Raw genomic sequence first — 26,015 nt, 5'->3', positions numbered from 1 at the left:
GGCCCCTAATGGATGCCTATCTGATACAATCTGAGAGATGGTGCCCGATTCATGTGTGTCCAGGAACAGCGGGACGATTTGGTGCTACAGAAGGCCGCGCCATTCAAAGCTATGCCTGCCAGCAATGCAACTGTTGTTGGTGCGCTTGTTCAAAGCGCCAGCGCCTGCACAACAGCTTCCCCCAGAATATTAACCTCACGCCACACAAAGGAACGCTGCGCTGTCCAGCCGGCCCGGTGCTGGAAGCGGCCAACCGGCCAACGCTGGCACCGGAGAAGACATCACTGGAAAAACTAATGGCACTTTCTGAACTTTCCAGAAACCGGTCTACTACAATCTAGTCACTAGCAAAGCTGCATTGAGCTGTGCACCGAATATACACAGGAAGATCCAAAAATCAAGCGGATACATCTACCGCCATACAATGCAGAAGGGCAGACACTGAACAAGCAGGGGCTGCAGACAGGGATGACTGGGAATGAAGCTTTGGTTGTGCCTGGACCTCAGGACATGGTGTAACTTATCATATAGAGAAATGTAGTTACCGTTTATGATACGTAGCTTGTTAATCTGGGCCTTGTAGTGCCCCATGGACTGATACAGTGTGACACTGACAGTAAATACATGAGCAGCGATCTAAGGCCCCTGTTCTATCAGGTAACATGAGACGTTTACCTGCGCAGGATTAATACGGAGGTGGGGGAGGTACGTGAGCGGCGGTGTGATGTCTGCACCCCGTACCATCACATACCGGGGGCTGAGCCGTCGCTGAGCAAGATCTTACAAAATGGGAAATTAGAAAGCGGCGTTTTTATCTCTCCAAAGTCTGTAATCACGTTAAATAGAAGGAGTGAGCGGCAATATCCCGGTAATTACTTGTTTCTTTATTTTATTCCTGAAGATTAATAGGCGGCAGGAAAGAGAGCGCGCACGTGGGACGTGATGAGCCGCCGCTTTCCGCTGACTGAGGGGAAGCAAATATCCCAAAATAACAGGAACTGTCCGACAGTCTCTGAGAAGACGGGGACCGTGGGAGATCAGGTCGCACACCGCAACTTTTACATGACTGAAATCCTGTGGCTGTGTTCCCCTCGGAACTGTGGAGATGCAGCGGCGCAGTTCTCGCCAGCACCAGTAACGTGACTGTGCGGCATCACTGTAAGAGACTGAGGACGCGACATAGGTGACATCACTGTAAGACACTGAGGACGCGACATAGGTGACATCACTGTAAGACACTGAGGACGCGACATAGGTGACATCACTAAGAGACTGAGGACGCGACATAGGTGACATCACTGTAAGACACTGAGGACGCGACATAGGTGACATCACTGTAAGACACTGAGGACGCGACATAGGTGACATCACTGTAAGACACTGAGGACACGACATAGGTGACATCACTGTAAGACACTGAGGACACGACATAGGTGACATCACTGTAAGAGACGGAGGACGCGACATAGGTGACATCACTGTAAGAGACTGAGGAAGCGACATAGGTGACATCACTGTAAGACACTGAGGACACGACATAGGTGACATCACTGTAAGAGACGGAGGACGCGACATAGGTGACATCACTGTAAGAGACTGAGGAAGCGACATAGGTGACATCACTGTAAGACACTGAGGATGCGACATAGGTGACATCACTGTAAGACACTGAGGACGCGACATAGGTGACATCACTGTAAGAGACTGAGGACACGACATAGGTGGCATCCCCCAAACTGGAGCAAAGAATAGTGCCAACCACGAGCTCGGACACTTTCTAACACCCCCTCGCCCTAGTTCAGCAAACTACTTTACACAGAATTCTGGCAAAAAAGAGTTTGAGATGTTGCAAATTTATTTATATTTACAAAAACTTTTAGCTATGCAAATTAGGTGCAGTTTTTAAGCCACCTGTGGCCGACGATAGCAAGATTCTGAATACTGGGTGTAAATTAGAAGGAGACTATGTCCGAGCACGGTCGGCAAACGGCAACATTTATGCCGTCAGTGACGGGAGAACATTTTGGCTCTGGCGCAGGATTTGTCAAGTCTGGCAAGAAAAATGCTCGTCTCGATGGTTAGGGGCCTTTGTTTTAATTTCAAGATCTCTGCTTGTTGTCAGCAAAGGAAACCTTTACTTCCAGGAGATGAACTGGATGAATGGAAGCAGTCGTAGGATGATCACATAAATGCTCGGGCAGTAGATCTGCCATTACTGAGGATCTCTCCTATAATAAGTTGTGAACATGCGGCATCACATGTCCGAGACGTACACACAAACCAAGGGGATGTGCACACAACGTCTTCAAACTCCGGAGAAATCGCTGAGTTTTTAATCGTCCGTGGTTTTATCAGACGTATTTTCCATAATTTTTTTTTCTCGGTTCAACAAAAGAAACTGCAAGAAGTTTCTGAAGCGAAAACGCTGAAAAAAATATTCAAAAACAGAACGGAAATGTGAGCCTTCCCGATGACTTGTAGAGTACGGAACATCTTCAGAGTGGAAGACGCATGAAGAACGGACCGGTCACTGATTTCAGCCACTTGGAGGCTTTCTATACCTGTAGCAGTTAAAAGAGGCCCCAAAGCCAGAATGTGTGAACAGCGCATCGACTTTACATAGAACACTGATGATTATTCTCTCCAGCGTTCCCAGAGTATGCCAGAAAAAAACGTGTGCACAGGAGCAAAGGTGATTTCTAGTGATACTTTGTTCCTCTTCATTGTTACTCTCCTGGACTGCGAATAACTATGTCATCTATGGTGTTACATAGGACTGCACGTGACACCTACTACATTATCTGTACTCAGACAGTTATCACTGTTATAGGTGATGTTACATAGGACTGCAGGTGACATCTACTACATGATCTATACTCAAGAGTGATCACTGTGTTATCTGTAGTGTTACATAGGACTGCAGGTGACATCTCTTATATTATCTGTACTCAGAGTTATCACTGTTATCTGTGATGTTACATAGGACTGCAGGTGACATCTACTACATTATCTATACTCAGGGAGTTATCACTGTGTTATCAGTGGTGTTACATAGGACTGCAGGTGACATCTCCTACATTATCTGTACTCAGGGAGTTATCACTGTGTTATCTGTGGTGTTACATAGGACTGCAGGTGACATCTACTACATTATCTGTACTCAGAGAGTTATCACTGTGTTATCTGTGGTGTTACATAGGACTGCAGGTGACATTTATCACATTATCTGTACTCAGGGAGTTATCACTGTGTTATCTGTGGTGTTACATAGGACTGCAGGTGACATTTCCTACATTATCTGTACTCAGAGAGTTATCACTGTGTTATCTGTGGTGTTACATAGGACTGCAGGTGAAATATACTACATTATCTGTACTCAGAGAGTTATCACTGATATCTGTGGTGTTACATAGGACTGCAGGTGACATCTACATTATCTGTACTCGGAGTTATCACTGTGTTATCTGTAGTGTTACATAGGACTGCAGGTGACATCTCCTACATTATCTGTACTCAGGGAGTTATCACTGTGTTATCTGTGGTGTTACATAGGACTGCAGGTGACATCTCCTACATTATCTGTACTCAGGGAGTTATCACTGTGTTATCTGTGGTGTTACATAGGACTGCAGGAGGCTCTGCGATTGGTCTTCGTGCTGCTGATATCGTGCTCTGTGACACCCCAGATTACATATAATTATCGTTATACTCGTTGCATTAATGGGACCAGACTACAATTTGCAGCTATAATTGGAGAGCTGAGGGTCATTCTGCTGGTGACACGGGATTTCTCCCCGGATTCCCCGTGTATGCAGTCGCAGTTCCCTTACACCCCTTGTACATACGTGTTGCATTCGGCTAATTTAAAGGGACAATGGCGCATTTTTAAAGCGACGTCTCCTGCAGCCCATTTCCCACTAACTGCGTATATTAAAGGCTATAAAACCCTTTAAACAGGCGCGAGAATCAGAGGCGTCTTTAATTATTCATTTCATCACTATGGGAGACTAAAACACTCGGCAGCATGCGAGAATATCATATGGAGATTGTTTTTGTTTTCTGCCTTTTCTCCAAAAAGCTAACAAATTGGCAGAGACTACTCAATTATACGACTTCATTTCATTTTTTTGTTTGTTTCTCCAACATCAAAGGGATCAGAGAAATTATAGCGGCATTCCCGGGTCAATAAAAGGTAATCAGCCGGAGAGTTCTCCTCCACAAGAAAGATAATAGCTCTGCTGCGGAAAACGAATGCGACTACACGAAGGGTCTCGTTACGTGGTCAGGATCAGACCCCGGACACCGCCAGGAGGAATCTACTGACCCCTCTTTATGGGGACAGAGGAAAAATAGCTGGAAAAATGGCAAACACACAGGGGAAGACGGGGAGGAATGGGCTCCTCAATGGGGAAAAGAAAACACGAGTAATGATTTATCCGAGATATTGACTTTCCATAACAACGTACTGCATGTGCAGGTGTAGGATGACGAGTGGAAGTGTACACAGTGGCTAATAAGTCTCCACACGCCTGGTAAAACCACAGGTTCTTGCCATAATAAAAAAAAGATCCAACCAAGAAGAATCATTTCAGACCTTTTTCCTCCTTTATTGTAGCAGACAATCTGCACATATCCATTGAGAAATAAACTGGATGGAAAAAGAAAATAGTGATCTGAAATAATGAGGCTGCATAAATCTGCACACCCTTGGTGCAGTTCCCTGTGAATTTCTGCCAGTGTTCAGTGTATTTGGGTCGGGATCAGCGCGGCACATCTCGAATCGGCGATCTTTGAAGGCTCCACATCTGTCAGATAGCGGGAGCATCTCCTGTGTACAGCATCCTCTTCAGGTCACCACAGATTGCGGGGACATCTCCTGTGTACAGCGCTCTCTTCAGGTCACCACAGATTGCGGGAGCATCTCCTGTGTACAGCGTCCTCTTCAGGTCACCACAGATTGCGGGGGCATCTCCTGTGTACAGCGCCCTCTTCAGGTCACCACAGATTGCGGGGGCATCTCCTGTGTACAGCGCCCTCTTCAGGTCACCACAGATTGCGGGGACATCTCCTGTGTACAGCATCCTCTTCAGGTCACCACAGATTGCGGGACATCTCCTGTGTACAGCGTCCTCTTCAGGTCACCACAGATTGCAGGGACATCTCCTGTGTACAGCGCCCTCTTCAGGTCACCACAGATTGCGGGGACATCTCCTGTGTACAGCGTCCTCTTCAGGTCACCACAGAGGGGACATCTCCTGTGTACAGCGCCCTCTTCAGGTCACCACAGATTGCGGGGACATCTCCTGTGTACAGCGTCCTCTTCAGGTCACCACAGATTGCGGGGACATCTCCTGTGTACAGCGCCCTCTTCAGGTCACCACAGATTGCGGGGACATCTCCTGTGTACAGCGTCCTCTTCAGGTCACCACAGATTGCGGGGACATCTCCTGTGTACAGCGTCCTCTTCAGGTCACCACAGATTGCGGGGACATCTCCTGTGTACAGCGCCCTCTTCAGGTCACCACAGATTGCGGGGACATCTCCTGTGTACAGCGTCCTCTTCAGACACCACAGATTGCGGGGACATCTCCTCTGTACAGCGCCCTCTTCAGGTCACCACAGATTGCGGGGACATCTCCTGTGTACAGCGCCCTCTTCAGGTCACCACAGATTGCAGGGACATCTCCTGTGTACAGCGCTCTCTTCAGGTCACCACAGATTGTGGGGACATCTCCTGTGTACAGCGCCCTCTTCAGGTCACCACAGATTGCGGGGGCATCTCCTGTGTACAGCGCCCTCTTCAGGTCACCACAGATTGCGGGGGCATCTCCTGTGTACAGCGTCCTCTTCAGGACACCACAGATTGCGGGGGCATCTCCTGTGTACAGCGCCCTCTTCAGGTCACCACAGATTGCGGGACATCACCTGTGTACAGCGCCCTCTTCAGGTCACCACAGATTGCGGGGACATCTCCTGTGTACAGCGTCCTCTTCAGGTCACCACAGATTGCGGGACATCTCCTGTGTACAGCGTCCTCTTCAGGTCACCACAGATTGCGGGGACATCTCCTGTGTACAGCATCCTCTTCAGGTCACCACAGATTGCGGGGACATCTCCTGTGTACAGCGTCCTCTTCAGGTCACCACAGATTGCGGGGACATCTCCTGTGTACAGCGCCCTCTTCAGGTCACCACAGATTGCGGGGACATCTCCTGTGTACAGCGTCCTCTTCAGGTCATCACAGATTGCGGGGACATCTCCTGTGTACAGCGTCCTCTTCAGGTCACCACAGATTGCGGGGACATCTCCTGTGTACAGCGTCCTCTTCAGGTCACCACAGAGGGGACATCTCCTGTGTACAGCGCCCTCTTCAGGTCACCACAGATTGCGGGGACATCTCCTGTGTACAGCGTCCTCTTCAGGTCACCACAGATTGCGGGGACATCTCCTGTGTACAGCGCCCTCTTCAGGTCACCACAGATTGCGGGGACATCTCCTGTGTACAGCGTCCTCTTCAGACACCACAGATTGCGGGGACATCTCCTCTGTACAGCGCCCTCTTCAGGTCACCACAGATTGCGGGGACATCTCCTGTGTACAGCGCCCTCTTCAGGTCACCACAGATTGCAGGGACATCTCCTGTGTACAGCGCTCTCTTCAGGTCACCACAGATTGTGGGGACATCTCCTGTGTACAGCATCCTCTTCAGGTCACCACAGATTGCGGGACATCACCTGTGTACAGCGCCCTCTTCAGGTCACCACAGATTGCGGGGACATCTCCTCTGTACAGCGTCCTCTTCAGGTCACCACAGATTGCGGGACATCTCCTGTGTACAGCGTCCTCTTCAGGTCACCACAGATTGCGGGGACATCTCCTGTGTACAGCGTCCTCTTCAGGTCACCACAGATTGCAGGGACATCTCCTGTGTACAGCGTCCTCTTCAGGTCACCACAGATTGCGGGGACATCTCCTGTGTACAGCATCCTCTTCAGGTCACCACAGATTGCGGGGACATCTCCTGTGTACAGCGTCCTCTTCAGGTCACCACAGATTGCGGGGACATCTCCTGTGTACAGCGTCCTCTTCAGGTCACCACAGATTGCAGGGACATCTCCTGTGTACAGCGCCCTCTTCAGGTCACCACAGATTGCGGGGACATCTCCTGTGTACAGCGTCCTCTTCAGGTCACCACAGAGGGGACATCTCCTGTGTACAGCGCCCTCTTCAGGTCACCACAGATTGCGGGGACATCTCCTGTGTACAGCGTCCTCTTCAGGTCACCACAGATTGCGGGGACATCTCCTGTGTACAGCGCCCTCTTCAGGTCACCACAGATTGCGGGGACATCTCCTGTGTACAGCGTCCTCTTCAGACACCACAGATTGCGGGGACATCTCCTCTGTACAGCGCCCTCTTCAGGTCACCACAGATTGCGGGGACATCTCCTGTGTACGGCGTCCTCTTCAGGTCACCACAGATTGCGGGGGCATCTCCTGTGTACAGCGTCCTCTTCAGGTCACCACAGATTGCGGGGACATCTCCTGTGTACAGCGTCCTCTTCAGGTCACCACAGATTGCGGGGGCATCTCCTGTGTACAGCGCCCTCTTCAGGTCACCACAGATTGCAGGGACATCTCCTGTGTACAGCGCTCTCTTCAGGTCACCACAGATTGTGGGGACATCTCCTGTGTACAGCATCCTCTTCAGGTCACCACAGATTGCGGGACATCACCTGTGTACAGCGCCCTCTTCAGGTCACCACAGATTGCGGGGACATCTCCTCTGTACAGCGTCCTCTTCAGGTCACCACAGATTGCGGGACATCTCCTGTGTACAGCGTCCTCTTCAGGTCACCACAGATTGCGGGACATCTCCTGTGTACAGCGCCCTCTTCAGGTCACCACAGATTGCGGGGACATCTCCTGTGTACAGCGCCCTCTTCAGGTCACCACAGATTGCGGGGCATCTCCTGTGTACAGCCCCCTCTTCAGGTCACCACAGATTGCGGGGACATCTCCTGTGTACAGCGTCCTCTTCAAGTCACCACAGATTGCGGGGACATCTCCTGTGTACAGCGCCCTCTTCAGGTCACCACAGATTGCGGGACATCTCCTGTGTACAGCGCCCTCTTCAGGTCACCACAGATTGCGGGGACATCTCCTGTGTACAGCGCCCTCTTCAGGTCACCACAGATTGCGGGGGCATCTCCTGTGTACAGCCCCCTCTTCAGGTCACCACAGATTGCGGGGACATCTCCTGTGTACAGCGTCCTCTTCAAGTCACCACAGATTGCGGGGACATCTCCTGTGTACAGCGTCCTCTTCAGGTCACCACAGATTGCGGGGACATCTCCTGTGTACAGCGTCCTCTTCAGGTCACCACAGATTGCGGGGACATCTCCTGTGTACAGCGCCCTCTTCAGGTCACCACAGATTGCGGGAGCATCTCCTGTGTACAGCATCCTCTTCAGGTCACCACAGATTGCGGGGACATCTCCTGTGTACAGCGCCCTCTTCAAGTCACCACAGATTGCGGGGACATCTCCTGTGTACAGCGCCCTCTTCAGGTCACCACAGATTGCGGGAGCATCTCCTGTGTACAGCGCCCTCTTCAGGTCACCACAGATTGCGGGAGCATCTCCTGTGTACAGCATCCTCTTCAGGTCACCACAGATTGCGGGGACATCTCCTGTGTACAGCGTCCTCTTCAGGTCACCACAGATTGCGGGAGCATCTCCTGTGTACAGCGTCCTCTTCAGGTCACCACAGATTGCGGGGACATCTCCTGTGTACAGCGCCCTCTTCAGGTCACCACAGATTGCGGGGGCATCTCCTGTGTACAGCGTCCTCTTCAGGTCACCACAGATTGCGGGGACATCTCCTGTGTACAGCGTCCTCTTCAGGTCACCACAGATTGCGGGGACATCTCCTGTGTACAGAATCCTCTTCAGGTCACCACAGATTGCGGGGACATCTCCTGTGTACAGCATCCTCTTCAGGTCACCACAGATTGCGGGAGCATCTCCTGTGTACAGCGCCCTCTTCAGGTCACCACAGATTGCGGGGGCATCTGTGTACAGCGCTCTCTTCAGGTCACCACAGATTGCGGGGGCATCTCCTGTGTACAGCGCCCTCTTCAGGTCACCACAGATTGCGGGGACATCTCCTGTGTACAGCGCCCTCTTCAGGACACCACAGATTGCGGGGACATCTCCTGTGTACAGCGCCCTCTTCAGGTCACCACAGATTGCGGGGACATCTCCTGTGTACGGCGCCCTCTTCAGGTCACCACAGATTGTGGGGGCATCTCCTGTGTACAGCGCCCTCTTCAGGACACCACAGATTGCGGGGACATCTCCTGTGTACAGCGCCCTCTTCAGGTCACCACAGATTGCGGGGACATCTCCTGTGTACAGCGTCCTCTTCAGGTCACCACAGATTGCGGGGGCATCTCCTGTGTACAGCGCTCTCTTCAGGTCACCACAGATTGCGGGACATCTCCTGTGTACAGCATCCTCTTCAGGTCACCACAGATTGCGGGAGCATCTCCTGTGTACAGCGCCCTCTTCAGGTCACCACAGATTGCGGGGGCATCTGTGTACAGCGCCCTCTTCAGGTCACCACAGATTGCGGGGGCATCTCCTGTGTACAGCGCCCTCTTCAGGTCACCACAGATTGCGGGGACATCTCTTGTGTACAGCGTCCTCTTCAGGTCACCACAGATTGCGGGGACATCTCCTGTGTACAGCGTCCTCTTCAGGTCACCACAGATTGCGGGACATCTCCTGTGTACAGCGCCCTCTTCAGGACACCACAGATTGCGGGGACATCTCCTGTGTACAGCGTCCTCTTCAGGTCACCACAGATTGCGGGGACATCTCCTGTGTACAGCGCCCTCTTCAGGTCACCACAGATTGCGGGGACATCTCCTGTGTACAGCGTCCTCTTCAGGTCACCACAGATTGCGGGGACATCTCCTGTGTACAGCGTCCTCTTCAGGTCACCACAGATTGCGGGGACATCTCCTGTGTACAGCATCCTCTTCAGGTCACCACAGATTGCGGGGACATCTCCTGTGTACAGCATCCTCTTCAGGTCACCACAGATTGCGGGAGCATCTCCTGTGTACAGCGCCCTCTTCAGGTCACCACAGATTGCGGGGGCATCTGTGTACAGCGCCCTCTTCAGGTCACCACAGATTGCGGGGGCATCTCCTGTGTACAGCGCCCTCTTCAGGTCACCACAGATTGCGGGGACATCTCCTGTGTACAGCGCCCTCTTCAGGACACCACAGATTGCGGGGACATCTCCTGTGTACAGCGTCCTCTTCAGGTCACCACAGATTGCGGGGACATCTCCTGTGTACAGCGCCCTCTTCAGGTCACCACAGATTGCGGGGACATCTCCTGTGTACGGCGCCCTCTTCAGGTCACCACAGATTGTGGGGGCATCTCCTGTGTACAGCGCCCTCTTCAGGACACCACAGATTGCGGGGACATCTCCTATGTACAGCGCCCTCTTCAGGTCACCACAGATTGCGGGGACATCTCCTGTGTACAGCGCCCTCTTCAGGACACCACAGATTGCGGGGACATCTCCTGTGTACAGCGTCCTCTTCAGGTCACCACAGATTGCGGGGACATCTCCTGTGTACAGCGTCCTCTTCAGGTCACCACAGATTGCGGGAGCATCTCCTGTGTACAGCATCCTCTTCAGGTCACCACAGATTGCGGGAGCATCTCCTGTGTACAGCGCCCTCTTCAGGTCACCACAGATTGCGGGAGCATCTCCTCTGTACAGCATCCTCTTCAGGTCACCACAGATTGCGGGGACATCTCCTGTGTACAGCATCCTCTTCAGGTCACCACAGATTGCGGGAGCATCTCCTGTGTACAGCGCCCTCTTCAGGTCACCACAGATTGCGGGGGCATCTCCTGTGTACAGCATCCTCTTCAGGTCACCACAGATTGCGGGGACATCTCCTGTGTACAGCGTCCTCTTCAGGTCACCACAGATTGCGGGGACATCTCCTGTGTACAGCGCCCTCTTCAGGTCACCACAGATTGCGGGGGCATCTCCTGTGTACAGCGCCCTCTTCAGGTGACCACAGATTGCGGGACATCTCCTGTGTACGGCATCCTCTTCAGGTCACCACAGATTGGGGGGACATCTCCTGTGTACGGTGCCCTCTTCAGGTCACCACAGATTGCGGGGACATCTCCTGTGTACAGCGTCCTCTTCAGGTCACCACAGATTGCGGGAGCATCTCCTGTGTACAGCGTCCTCTTCAGGTCACCACAGATTGCGGGGGCATCTCCTGTGTACAGCGCCCTCTTCAGGTCACCACAGATTGCGGGGACATCTCCTGTGTACAGCGCCCTCTTCAGGTCACCACAGATTGCGGGGACATCTCCTGTGTACAGCGCCCTCTTCAGGTCACCACAGATTGCGGGGCATCTCCTTTGTACAGCGCCCTCTTCAGGTCACCACAGATTGCGGGGGCATCTCCTGTGTACAGCGTCCTCTTCAGGTCACCACAGATTGCGGGGACATCTGTGTACAGCGTCCTCTTCAGGTCACCACAGATTGCGGGGACATCTCCTGTGTACAGCGTCCTCTTCAGGTCACCACAGATTGCGGGAGCATCTCCTGTGTACAGCATCCTCTTCAGGTCACCACAGATTGCGGGGGCATCTCCTGTGTACAGCGTCCTCTTCAGGTCACCACAGATTGCGGGACATCTCCTGTGTACAGCGTCCTCTTCAGGTCACCACAGATTGCGGGGGCATCTCCTGTGTACAGCGTCCTCTTCAGGTCACCAGAGATTGCGGGGACATCTCCTGTGTACAGCGCCCTCTTCAGGTCACCACAGATTGCGGGGACATCTCCTGTGTACAGCGTCCTCTTCAGGTCACCACAGATTGCGGGAGCATCTCATGTGTACAGCGCCCTCTTCAGGTCACCACAGATTGCGGGGACATCTCCTGTGTACAGCGCCCTCTTCAGGACACCACAGATTGCGGGGACATCTCCTGTGAACAGCGCCCTCTTCAGGTCACCACAGATTGCGGGGGCATCTCCTGTGTACAGCGCCCTCTTCAGGTCACTACAGAATGTCCCAGGTCTGGGCTCGAACGATCCAGAACTTCCATCTTCTTCTGGAGAGGCCGATCTTTGGCCGATTTGCAGTTCGACTAGGGTATTTGTCACTGAAAGGCGAAATTCCTCCTCATATTCAGCTTTTTAGCAGAGGCTGGAAAGTTCTGATATAAGATTGACTGATTGTTCAGTCCATAATCCCCTCCACCTTGTCTAAAGTCCCAGCTGCCAAAAAACAGCCCAAAAGCACAATGCTGCCCCCACCATGCCTCACTGTGGTGATGGTGATTTCCTAACAAACAGGCAACCCCCACATGTACTCAGGCTAGCTAGCAGCTGCAAATCATGCAGCTATGGTGACAGAAACTAAATCTCCGACTACATCCAAATACTCGGAGATCACCTGAGAATGATCGGGAAATCTCAAGTAACCAGTATACTTGCTCATCAATACTCATCCACACTAAAAAAAAAAAGTTATTTTATGTTACTAACTGAATACAGAAGGGGAGATCTCAGTTTGAAATTGTTTTAAGCATCTAGTCAATGTTATAAATGCCTCATCAACAGGCCCCCCAAAAAAATTATTTTGTTACTAATGTAATACAGTAGGGGAACTCTAATTTCAAAATTGTTTGGAGCATATCTTTGTCATCCACACAATCAATTCTTTCTTCTGTTACTAATGTAATACAGTAGGATACATCTCACTCAGAAATTGTTTGTAGCATTTAATGTTATACAGGCCTCATCGACAGCCCCCAAAAAAATTCTTCTGTTACTAATGTCATACAGTAGGGGACATCTCACTTTGAAATTGTTTGGAGCATCTACTCAATGTTATACAGGCCTCATCGACAGGCACCCCCCCCCCCCCCAAATTCTTCTGTTACTAACGTCATACAGTACGGGACATGTCGCTTTGAAATTGTTTGGAGCATCTAGTCAATGTTATACAGGCTTCATCCACATGAAAAAAAAAATCTGTCACTAACGTCATACAGTAGGGGACATCTCACTTTGAAATTTTTTGGAGATCTTCTTTGTCATACAGGCCTCATCGACACAAACAATTCTTTCCGCTGTGAGTAACATGATTCATCATGCCATATTTCACCTTCTAATTTTGTGCCGCTGAAATTCAGCTGTGTGCAGAGTAACAAATCTATTTTCAGTTGCTAATACTGTGCTCCTAGCATACTATCCAAGCAACATGACTGAGAAAAGGCGAGGTCGTGGTGGAAGGGGGATTAGGCTTGGTGTTCGAGGTGTATGTGGGGTAGGCGTTAATGTTTCTCAAAGCACTAATGAACCACCAACGTCACGTCCTATCCAAAGACAACTGACAACTTCTGTTTCTGGATGTTGAACTTTTTAGTGTGCTGCATGGTTCTTGCATAATTGCAGTCTCTGAAATCTTTAGTGGGGCTTATGTGCCTGCTGCTGCTGCTGCTGGATATGCTAACACTAATTTGTGGAAATGTGAACAGTCCTGGTTGGGTGTAGTGAAAGACCTATCGGTCCCTCTTACACTATCTCTACTGTGGTAACATTGATGCCACTTTGTTGGTGTCTGCCACTAATTTATTGAAGACACAAAAGAGAATAGTAAAACCAAAAACACTCAGTTTGAAAAAAATCGCAGTAATCCGCAAGTGCTAGTAAAAGATGTAAAAAACAGGGTATTTGGTTGATACGTTTTTTGCAAAAAATGTATACTAAGCTGCTCTACCAAACTTCACGGTATACCCATATCAGAGCAGTCCTAACTAATGTATGCAATCCCTATCTGATGTATTTAAAAACCTGATCATCTGTATATTACCTGTGTGAACAGGGTTCAGAGAGGAAAAATCCATGTGTGCATACAGGGTAGAACAGCTTTTGTGCAGATAGCCCAAGAGGAGTGGTGGAACTCCCCAGTCTTGTAGACACAAGAGAACAATTATGCAAACAGGAACACATGGGCTACTTGCACAGTGAACAAGTCTGTATGATCATGTTCACACACCACCAAGAAACCTGAAGACACAAAAGAGAATAGTAAAACCAAAAACACTCAGTTTGAAAAAAATCGCAGTAATCCGCAAGTGCTAGTAAAAGCTGTTCTACTCTGTATGCACACATGGATTTTTCCTCTTTGAACCCTGTTCACACAGGTAATATACAGATGATCAGGTTTTTAAATACATCAGATAGGGATTGCATACATTAGTTAGGACTGCTCTGATAAGGGTATACCGTGAAGATTGGTAGAGCAGCTTAGTATACATTTTTTGCAAAAAACGTATCAACCAAATACCCTGTTTTTTACATCTTTTACTAGCACTTGCGGATTACTGCGATTTTTTTCAAACTGAGTGTTTTTGGTTTTACTATTCTCTTTTGTGTCTTCAGGTTTCTTGGTGGTGTGTGAACATGTTCCTACAGACTTGTTCACTGTGCAAGTAGCCCATGTGTTCCTGTTTCCACTAATTTATTGAAATGTGAACAGTCCTGGTTGGGCGTCCATCTGCTGGGTTGGGTGTAGTGAAAGATCGGTCGGTCCTAATTATACTATTTCTACTGTGGTAAAATTGATGGCACTTTGCTAATGTCTGATAATAATTTTTGGAAATGCGAACCTTCTTGTTTGGGTGTCCATCTGCTGGGCTGGGTGTAGTGGAAGACCTGTCGGTCAACATTAGACTATTTCTATTGTGTTGAAATTTATGTCACTTTGTTGGTGTGTGCAAATAATTTTTTAGAAATGTGTAGATTCCGCGTTGGGTCTCCTTCACGTGTGTTGCCTGTAACTATTGTTACATTTTTCAGACAATAGTAATATACGAAACTGATATGTGTGCCACCTGAGGGTGGCAGAGCATCACTTTCAATTTTTTTTTTTATTTTTTTTTTGGGGGGGGTTTATCACTTATATAGCGCCAATAATTCAACATTCGCTTTAGAGACATTACTAGCACTGTCATCATTGAGACTCACAATCTACATTTACTGTCTGTATGTCTTTGTAGTGTTGGTAAAAAAATAATTACTGGGAGTGAACCCTCGTAAACGCGGGACACACCCATTTTTGGGATTTCTTGGGTTTTTCTGAGGATTTTGTTTATGTCTTCTCTTTCACATCCCCTCTTTTTGTCCCTTAGGATTTCTGAAACTTGGGCTCATTATAAATAATAATAATAAAAAACAATTATTCACGGTGTTATCTTGGTCACATATAGTTTCTGGAGTCCTTTATTCTATTAAAAAAAAATTCTCTCTCTCCGGTGAAGTTTATTCAGCCACAATTTCTTGGTTAAAAAGTTTTTGCATACGCAAGTTATATAAATCATTTATTTTTGTCTTGTTATTGTAGACGACCTTGAAAAAGGCAATGTATGCCGACACGTTGGAGTGTTGATGTCTGTTATATTTTTTTCTGCTGGCTGCCTAAATAAATTCATATTTGAGAGCAAAGAATTGTGGACTTGTTGAGTGCCGAAGGTTTCCCTCATCATATCAGTGTCTTTCATGAGGTCCAACTCCACAGTGTGTTGGTGGTGGTAAAACACTCAAGCTTTCTTCCTCCATGTCCTCCTGACAACTACAAACAACATAGAGGGAATCATTATTGTCTTCATCTCCTAACTGTTGGGCGTCCATCACCTCTTCCTCCTCGTCCTTTTCATGGTCCTTCTCCATTTGTTCCGCCCCTTGGCAAATGTCTGTGAGGTGACAGACCTGCACTTATAGATATCGTTAACCCTAAAGGTATCCTCCTCTGCTTCCTCCTCTTCCCTCAGGACCACCACCACCTGCTCACCCACACTATTTAAAGTGTGCTCCAGCATGTAGATGACAGTAATAGGGATGTTGATGACGGCATCATCACCGCTAACCATCTTAGTAGCCATCTTTGTATCCAGTACACAAGTGCGAATTGCACCACGTCCGTTGTACCAGGCTACGAAAAATATCATCCTGCACCAGGTCTCGGAGCTGCTGCCACAGTCGCTGCACCTAGAAATCAAGAACCTCATCCACCCCAGAACCTGCAAGCGGCCCCAGCCTATATCTTAGGAGAGCGCAAGGTCAGAACTAAGGTACGATGACTCCAGAAAGGACTGAAAAAAAACAACTGAAGCCTCCCCGATCCACGAGAAACAATCCCCATTATCTCTCAAAAGGAAAGGAAGAACATTCTTGTGGATCCGAGGAGCCTCCAACCTGCTCAATTTTGCTAATCAAACTCGCTGACAGCCCAAACAAGCCGTCTAACACGGATAATTAAGAGAAACTGCGGAGGAGGGGGCGGCAGGAGGATGGGGGGCTGCGATTGTGAGAAGGATCCCGAGGTTCTCGCTTCATAACTATCAGCTGTATATAAATTTGTACTTAGACCAAAATGCAAGATGATGATTTCTGCTGGAAAGAAAATGTCACAGAAGCAGTTGCGGCTTGAAGGAACTCGATTCATAATGCATTTTATAAATAGTTAATGTCTCCCATACATAAGCCGGGGCTGCAAATCAAAAAATTGTCAACATTTTTAGTCCTAGTTGTCAGTTTTTGCTGTCGACTGGAGCTTTGTGTGTGTTTCTGAAGCCGGGAGGAGGCTTGTAATTCCAGGCATTTTCTCTATATGGCTTTAAGAGCTTCTCCAGCCAACTTTCTTCCCCCTGCTAGGATTGTGTCAGATGTAAAGGATGGAGGACGAGGGGGGAGAAAAGTTTTCAGCTACATTGTTAAGACTTTGTTATCATTGTTATTCACCGCTGAGTAGGTGGTATATAGAGGGGGTGGTCTGCGCAGGGAAGATGACAGCCCTCATCATGGTGAAGTGGTCGCTGACAATCATGGTGAAGTGGTCAGTGGTCGCTGACAGTACGAGAGTGCGGAGCTCCACAATGCGGGCCATTATCAGAGAAGGAAAGAAACATAGTGTGTGAATGCGAAGCCCCCCCCGAGCTGCGATAATAATGTGTGGACAGACGTAAGGGTGGGCACATATCACAAACCTCACAAACAATCATCCTGTCCAAAATGGATGTGTGACAAAACTGATGTGGGTGGAAGCAGAGGGGTCCCGTGGTCTTTTATAGGGCTTCATTCTAAGAAGCGACACTTATCCAGCAGAGGAACTGTGCAGAACAGGAAAGGGGTAAGATGACCCCCATACTAGTCACTGGGGCCCCTCTGCTTCTTTTACATCAGTTATGCGACAGATCCATTTTCGATACAAACTCCCTTTATTCCTAAAGTACAATTCCTAATGGCAGGTGTGAACACAGACTAAAATATATACAACAGGGGAAGAGTCCGACACAGCGTGAGTGTCCTGTGCAGAGGAAAAAAGCAACCACAGAGGATCTCCTGGGGATGAGGCGATGCCCAGTCCAGGTTTAGTATCTGACAAGGGGGAGTGCTTGGTGCAGGTGAAATCTCTGGTCAAGAAATGTGCAGAACATGGAAAGAGTGAGTGCAGAAGAACTCTCCAACACAGGGTGCCTATCCCAGGGAAAGAATCTGGCACAGGGGAAGTCTGCAGTGAAGGAAACTGGTCAAGAATAGTAGAAATCTCTGGTGCAGGAAATGTTTTATGTGAGGGAGAACTGTGCAGCACAGGGGAAATCTCCAGCACACAGGATGGTTTTGGTGAGGGAGAACTGTGCAGCACAGGGGAAATCTCCAGCACACAGGATGGTTTTGGTGAGGGAGAACTGTGCAGCACAGGGGAAATCTCCAGCACACAGGATGGTTTTGGTGAGGGAAAACTGTGCAGCACAGGGGAAATCTCCAGCACACAGGATGGTTTTGGTGAGGGAGAACTGTGCAGCACAGGGGAAATCTCCAGCACACAGGATGGTTTTGGTGAGGGAAAACTGTGCAGCACAGGGGAAATCTCCAGCACACAGAAGGCTTTGGTGAGGGAAAACTGTGCAGCACAGGGGAAATCTCCAGCACACAAGAAGGTTTTGGTGAGGGAGAACTGTGCAGCACAGGGGAAATCTCCAGCACACAGAAGGCTTTGGTGAGGGAAAACTGTGCAGCACAGGGGAAATCTCCAGCACACAAGAAGGTTTTGGTGAGGGAGAACTGTGCAGCACAGGGGAAATCTCCAGCATATAAGAAGGTTTTGATGAGGGAGAACTGTGCAGCACAGGGTAAATCTCCAGCACATGTGAAGGTTTTGGAACTGTTTTTAATGTTGCTTTTTCATTTCAGGATTATTGGGGGTAAATGTCAGTTCCCCCACCTCCCCCCCCGCTGGCATTCTGGTGTAAATGCAGTGCTGTTGGGTCAGCTGATGTGATGCTGACCTCTCCCATCATCCGTTAAATGGTCACCTGATGCATCAGCTGACCGTAGGTAATATGGGTTTCTCTGGAGACCAGCTGTGCAGGAGCAGCTCTCTTGTGTCGGCCACTTCGGGTGTTTTGGAGTCCAGTTGCTGTGCAATCTGCGGTGTGGAGCTTGGCAGCGTTGTCTGCAAGCTAAGTGTGGTGTTTTCTCCTCGTCCCTTTTGTGTTTATCACTGACCCCTGTGTGTTACGATCTGCAGTGGTGAGGCTAGCGCTCCTTGCTGGCCAGTGCACTAGCCAGGGCAGTGCTAGGTGTTAGTGAGGGATGAGGTTCCTGATGGTGGCGGGGGGGAAGGACCCATATAGGGGGTTAGGGGAGTGCAGGGACAGGCTCAGGTTTGAGCAGGAGGTGACCATGCCTTCATTTCCTTATTGATAGGGCCTTCCTCCCCCCTTTTCCATCCCGTTGTTTGTTGTGACATCCTCTACCGACCCCCGTTGGGTCGCTATATGTATTGTGACAGCCATGTAAACCTGACGTCCATACACTGCAGATAAAGATAGCACTGCTCATGAGCTCATAGTAATCAGGCACTAAGCAATGCAGAGGAGTAGATGAGAGCTGCTGGATGGCACATATGCTCTACAATTAGAAAAGAAAACCCTCATGCTGCATTTGCTCCACGTGCTGTAAAAATGAAGTCCACTTATGGTGTTATTTGTTATAAAAGTTTCTTGATTATCTGATGAATACATTTAGTCCTGCGGCCATTAATCGGCTGTGATCGGTGAGGGAACATGGCAGTAAGTGATCAGTTCTGCTACACTGCCACCACAGGTGAAATAAAGAATTACACACTGACCATTAAAATCAGTCTGTCCACATAATGCACAGACACGTTGGGTCCTCCAGAGCAAGAAACTCCTAACAGTCACTCTTACTAAATTTACTTTCTCAAAATAGACTGCCCCCTTTAATTGTGACAATGCAATGCACCTAATGAGATATTAGCAATTAGCAGGGTGAGCCAGGAAATCTCTGCCTTACCTACCTATGACACCACTGCTCTCACAAAACAGAGGGCGGCCTATGGGATGCCAAGGTCCATGTCTGTGCCGGTGAATTTATTTATTCTCCTACATATAAAGAGTGACGGCTTGTTACCCCCAAGATCTGCCCTAAACTGAGCACTTCTCCCTATACACAGAGAGCACGCCTATACGCGACTCATCTGTCATACTGTAACTAACTTTCCTTAAAAAGCCGTGACAATGCTTGTGAGCAAAAATCATCACAAACTTAGTAAAAAAAATAAAAATAAATAAATAAATAACAAAAGCTGCAGAAAAAAAAAGGAAATAAATGTATAAAGCCGAGGAAGACTCTGCTGCTGCTGATAATGGAATCAGCCAGAAATTGCCACCAAGGTATAAAATGAGACACGCTGCCCCCGGTGGCCACAGAAAAAACCACAACTGCTATCTCTGCAGGTCGTATTACTGCGCATTAACTCATAACAAAGGATCTCTGCTCGTTAACTATTTTTTTTTTTTTTTAATTAATCTGCGTGCACCCTCCGCTGTACAGTAACTCAGGTGCTGATAACTCCTGAGATAAGCACGGGGCAGGTGCCCAATATTTCTCTGATTAAAATGTAATTAACTTGTTAACCCCGCTCTGAAGAAATGTCTTGCCATTTAATTGAGTTTCAATGATCTCGCTCAAAAGCTTGATTTACTCTCAAAAAGCGAGGGCCGACATCCAATCCTTACTGTTAATTAACTGCGGAGGGGGCGCACAATGGATTTTATGGCGAATGTGAAACACGAAATAAAAAAAAATAACACAAAACAATAATGATGGGAAAAAGTTACAACAGCCGAGGAGACGGAGAAAGTTCTGTTAACCCTAGAGCGCCTGCGGGGCAGCGTGGCGGAGTCCTTGATGCCGGCGTCCGTATACAGCGCCGTCCTCTGTAGGGAATAATGCAGCAAATCGCATTTCCCACAAAGACGGTGCGTCGCTGTATAGCAGACCGACGGGGGGCAGCGGACCCTCACACTGGGTGACTGGGGGATATCCTCCAGTGATAAATACCACCCCTCACCCCCATAGTCTGCAGACTGCAGATGTTCCCCGTTTATTGCTATAAATGCATTTTCTCGCTCCCTGCTGCTGAGCTTCTTCCTGGTGTGATGTCAGAGCTGTTTCCTCTGGACCAATCAGACGTCTAGTTCTGCAGCCCCTCCCAATGTTTCACTGTAAGACCCAGGAAGAAGCTGCAGCTGCATCTCCCTCCTCTCCCTCCAGCCGGTCTCTTATTTACTGTATTACAATCCTTGGATTTTTAGGTAACTGAGGAGGGTCCTGAGCACCTGCAGACAGAAAAAAGGAAACTCAAGGAGGCGACAAAAACTATGACACAATCTCCCAGGAACATATATTTAAAGCTCCGTGCGCGCAGCTGACGAGCACAAAACAAATATTATAGTAAAGTCCAATTTAAACGTTGCACTAAAAAAAGTCATTTTTATATCTAAAAAAAATTCCCTGGATTAAAATATTTAAAAAATTACCAATAGAGGGAGGTCCTTGTATACGGCTACTTATTCACTAAAGGGGGATTTTAAATTGTTTAGTTATACAGTATGAAATAAGCAAGTTTGCAATCGAGTAGCTTTTTCTATCTGTTGTCATTCCTCCAGCCTTTACCTTGCATGAAGTACAGCTAGTGTCCCTGGCCCAGTGTGCACAGTAGTTACGTTTCAGGAGAGACTTTAACGCCTAACATCCCGGCCTCCTCGGTGCAACCCATTGATTTCTATACAGCGGTTAGATGCTCACCTCCATTGCTCTCAGCTCCTGACAAGCTGCTGTTATAAATCCTGCAAAATCACCAGCCCCACCGTTGGCAGCTTCCAGAGCAGTTCTCCTAATCGTAGGTCTCACTGTCCTAAGCTGTGTGCATGGTCAAATGCCCAGTGATAGACAAACCACTGATAGCGGAATGTGTTACAGCAGAACTTGTGCTGGGCTTTATAGTTCTGCTAATACTATACTTCTGATACTCAACAAAACGGTCACCAAAGGGGAAGAATGTTTATGGGAAAACAGCATCACCAATGAGACGGACACAGCACTCCTGGAACCCTACAAAATTCCGCCCACTCCGGACTGCCTCTCTACTTAGCGCACTCTACCTCTCACTAAAAGTGTGGTTTTGACAAAGACCAGCCTTGGTCGAAACGTTAACCATAACTTAAAGTGTCCGCCAGTTTTTCTTACGCTAATGAGCTCTTGGTGATGACTTTACTAATAATAAAAAGTGTAATTTTTGCATAAAACCTTCAAGCTTCATGTGTGCGGCTGTCTTCCCATAAACATTGTGACTTTTTGTTCAGCCTGCACCTTTTCGCTCTTTAAATACAGAGTGCACCACATTTCTTGGACTACCCAAGGGGAAGAGACCGCCCCAGAAAAAGGGAGGATGGAGACTGCAGAGCTGTGAAGTGCTCAAGAGACATTATTTTAAACTCTTTATGTATTATGATGAACATTTTTAAAATACTGCATATCTCAATCATTCTCTCATTGATCCGCTGCTGTCGCTTATAGGAGACGTGATGCTTGGTCCCTCTAACACTAACTTGCCAAAAAAAAAGTGCACGATTTACTATTTTTATCCTTTCCCCCAATGTAGGTTTCATTAGATGTGAAGTTACATTTGTGGAAGTGCTGGAGCGGACTCTCTCAGCGTAAAAGAACGGTGTGAAAAGCCCAAGATTTGTGAGGATGTTGCAGTGTACGGTCGTCAACCTCACATCATATCCTAATACCCAAATAGCTATAAAGAAATATGGAGTACAAATGTGCATAAGAGAACGATCGCAGGCGGACCACCGTGCAATGTGACGAAAGTACAAAACGCTTCGATTCAGGAAACTCTTCTACCAATTACTGCAGTAAATGTGCAGAAGAGAACGATCACAGGCGGACCACCGTGCAATGTGACGAAAGTACAAAACGCTTCGATTCAGGAAACTCCTCTACCAATTACTGCAGTAAATCTGCAGAAGAGAACGATCACAGGCGGACCACCGTGCAACGTAACGAAAGTACAAAACACTTCGATTCAGGAAACTCCTCTACCAATAACTGCAGTAAATGTGCAGAAGAGAACGATCGCAGGCGGACCACCGTGCAACGTAATGAAAGTACAAAACGCTTCGATTCAGGAAACTCCTTTACCAATAACTGCAGTAAATGTGCAGAAGAGAACGATCACAGGCGGACCACCGTGCAACGTAACGAAAGTACAAAACGCTTCGATTCAGGAAACTCCTCTACCAATAACTGCAGTAAATGTGCAGAAGAGAACGATCGCAGGCGGACCACCGTGCAACGTAACGAAAGTACAAAACGCTTCGATTCAGGAAACTCCTCTACCAATAACTGCAGTAAATGTGCAGAAGAGAACGATCGCAGGCGGACCACCGTGCAACGTGACGAAAGTACAAAACGCTTCGATTCAGAAACTCCTCTACCAATAACTGCAGTAAATGTGCACAAGAGAACGATCGCAGGCGGACCACCGTGCAATGTAACGAAAGTACAAAACGCTTCGATTCAGGAAACTCCTCTACCAATAACTGCAGTAAATGTGCAGAAGAGAACGATCGCAGGCGGACCACCGTGCAATGTGACGAAAGTACAAAACGCTTCGATTCAGGAAACTCCTCTACCAATAACTGCAGTAAATGTGCAGAAGAAAACGATCGCAGGCGGACCACCGTGCAACGTAACGAAAGTACAAAACGCTTCGATTCAGGAAACTCCTCTACCAATTACTGCAGTAAATGTGCAGAAGAGAACGATCGCAGGCGGACCACCGTGCAACGTAACGAAAGTACAAAACACTTCGATTCAGGAAACTCCTCTACCAATTACTGCAGTAAATGTGCAGAAGAGAACGATCGCAGGCGGACCACCGTGCAACGTAACGAAAGTACAAAACACTTCGATTCAGGAAACTCCTCTACCAATTACTGCAGTAAATGTGCAGAAGAGAACGATCGCAGGCGGACCACCGTGCAATGTAACGAAACTACAAAATGCTTCGATTCAGGAAACTCCTGTACCAATAACTGCAGTAAATGTGCAGAAGAGAACGATCGCAGGCAGACCACCGTGCAACGTAACGAAAGTACAAAACACTTCGATTCAGGAAACTCCTCTACCAATTACTGCAGTAAATGTGCAGAAGAGAACGATCGCAGGCGGACCACCGTGCAACGTAACGAAAGTACAAAATGCTTCGATTCAGGAAACTCCTCTACCAATAACTGCAGTAAATGTGCAGAAGAGAAAGATCGCAGGCAGACCACCGTGCAACGTAACGAAAGTACAAAACGCTTCGATTCAGGAAACTCCTCTACCAATAACTGCAGTAAATGTGCAGAAGAGAACGATCGCAGGCGGACCACCGTGCAACGTAACGAAAGTACAAAACACTTCGATTCAGGAAACTCCTCTACCAATAACTGCAGTAAATGTGCAGAAGAGAACGATCGCAGGCGGACCACCGTGCAACGTAACGAAAGTACAAAACGCTTCGATTCAGGAAACTCCTCTACCAATAACTGCAGTAAATGTGCAGAAGAGAACGATCGCAGGCGGACCACCGTGCAACGTAACGAAAGTACAAAACGCTTCGATTCAGGAAACTCCTCTACCAATAACTGCAGTAAATGTGCAGAAGAGAACGATCGCAGGCGGACCACCGTGCAATGTGACGAAAGTACAAAACGCTTCGATTCAGGAAACTCCTCTACCAATAACTGCAGTAAATGTGCAGAAGAGAACGATCGCAGGCGGACCACCGTGCAATGTGACGAAAGTACAAAACGCTTCGATTCAGGAAACTCCTCTACCAATAACTGCAGTAAATGTGCAGAAGAGAACGATCGCAGGCAGACCACCGTGCAACGTGACAAAAGTACAAAACGCTTCGATTCAGGAAACTCCTCTACCAATAACTGCAGTAAATGAACAGAAGAGAACGATCGCAGGCAGACCACCGTGCAACGTGACAAAAGTACAAAATCGCAATGGTGGCAACGCAAAATTCAAGTGTGAACAGAATCTTAGATCTGTTCACTGAAATAAACAAAACCCTGTATGTCCGAGATTAAACTCCTATGTAAAGAATGAAAACAAATAAAGGAAGAGAAGCGGCCGCAGCTCCGACACCAGCGAGAAAGTAGAATTAAATGTATTAACAAGTCAGCTGTGCGGCCAGTGGTGCATGAGCGGACTGTGCTCGGCTTCGCCGTGGATTCCGCTGAGTATCACCACTTAATCTCCGCCAGTAACAAAGACGTGAATCCTGAACACGCAAGATGTTCAATTCAGCAGCCGACAACATGGCGAAGTGATTGTCTAAGCAGCGACGCTGGGGAATTAGATACAATGTTATCACTGTAAATAGATTTATAATGTCTTCCTTCTGTCAGCTAGTGAATTAAGGAATGATCTGCTATTCTAATAGGGGGGCAAGCCTCGACTCCGGGTGTCCGCCAAATTACCGCAGATACCTCGCAAATAAACCGGGAAGGAAAGTGACGATGGGACAAAGTTTGCATATTTATTGCCGAATAAAGAGATCCAGCAAACAGATCCGCAATCGTCCGAACACGGTGGCATTTGTCAGGGAGCGTTATCTCCGCCACACATTTAATTACATGTTCTTTATCACGTCCCCATCCTCAGAGAGGCGCACAAGCCAATGGCCGCCGACTCCCCCCGCCGCTTACTGCCATTTATTATATCTGCGCCAAACAAAGGACCCAACAGATAAACAAGAGGAAGACGTTCCAGCTGGACGCTGCGCGGGGACCGCTCCGAGGATCCACCAATCAGACGACAGCGGCCAGAACTAAGAAATACAACGGCTGCAACAAAGTATAATACTGGAGGGCGCAAAATGGCTGGTAGAACATAGGCATAGTCTACAGCAGCATATAGTGCTCAATATACATACAGAGCATGCTGGTATAACCTGGGCTTCTCCTGTATAGAATTATATATGTACAGCTGTATAACCTGAGCATCTCCTGTATATAATTATATGTGTACAGCTGGTATAACCTGAGCATCTCCTGTATATAATTATATGTGTACAGCTGGTATAACCTGAGCATCTCCTGTATATAATTATATGTGTACAGCTGGTATAACCTGAGCATCTCCTGTATATAATTATATGTGTACAGCTGGTATAACCTGAGCATCTCCTGTATATAATTATATATGTACAGCTGGTATAACCTGGGCATCTCCTGCATATAATTATATATGTACAGCTGTATAACCTGAGCATCTCCTGTATATAATTATATATGTACAGCTGTATAACCCGGACATCTCCTGTATATAATTATATATGTACAGCTGGTATAACCTGGGCATTTCCTGTATATAATTATATGTGTACAGCTGGTATAACCTGGGTATCTCCTGTATATAATTATATATGTACAGCTGGTATAACCTGGGCATCTCCTGTATATAATTATATATGTACAGCTGGTATAACCCGGACATCTCCTGTATATAATTATATATGTACAG

The 26,015-nt window shown here is 48.0% G+C and overlaps 1 protein-coding gene across 4 annotated transcripts in view; it reads right to left on the bottom strand.

Moving 5' to 3' along the window:
* The window catches only part of VTI1A (vesicle transport through interaction with t-SNAREs 1A), a 508,838-nt gene that overhangs the window by 414,713 nt on the left and 68,110 nt on the right, over positions 1-26,015 (bottom strand). The gene's annotated exons all lie outside the window — the stretch shown is intronic.

The sequence above is a fragment of the Ranitomeya imitator genome, chromosome 2 (assembly GCF_032444005.1).
Source record: "Ranitomeya imitator isolate aRanImi1 chromosome 2, aRanImi1.pri, whole genome shotgun sequence".
In the NCBI taxonomy this organism is placed as follows: domain Eukaryota; kingdom Metazoa; phylum Chordata; class Amphibia; order Anura; family Dendrobatidae; genus Ranitomeya; species Ranitomeya imitator.
The sequence above is the reverse complement of the archived record's forward strand: the minus strand, read 5'-3'. Positions and strand labels throughout refer to the sequence as shown.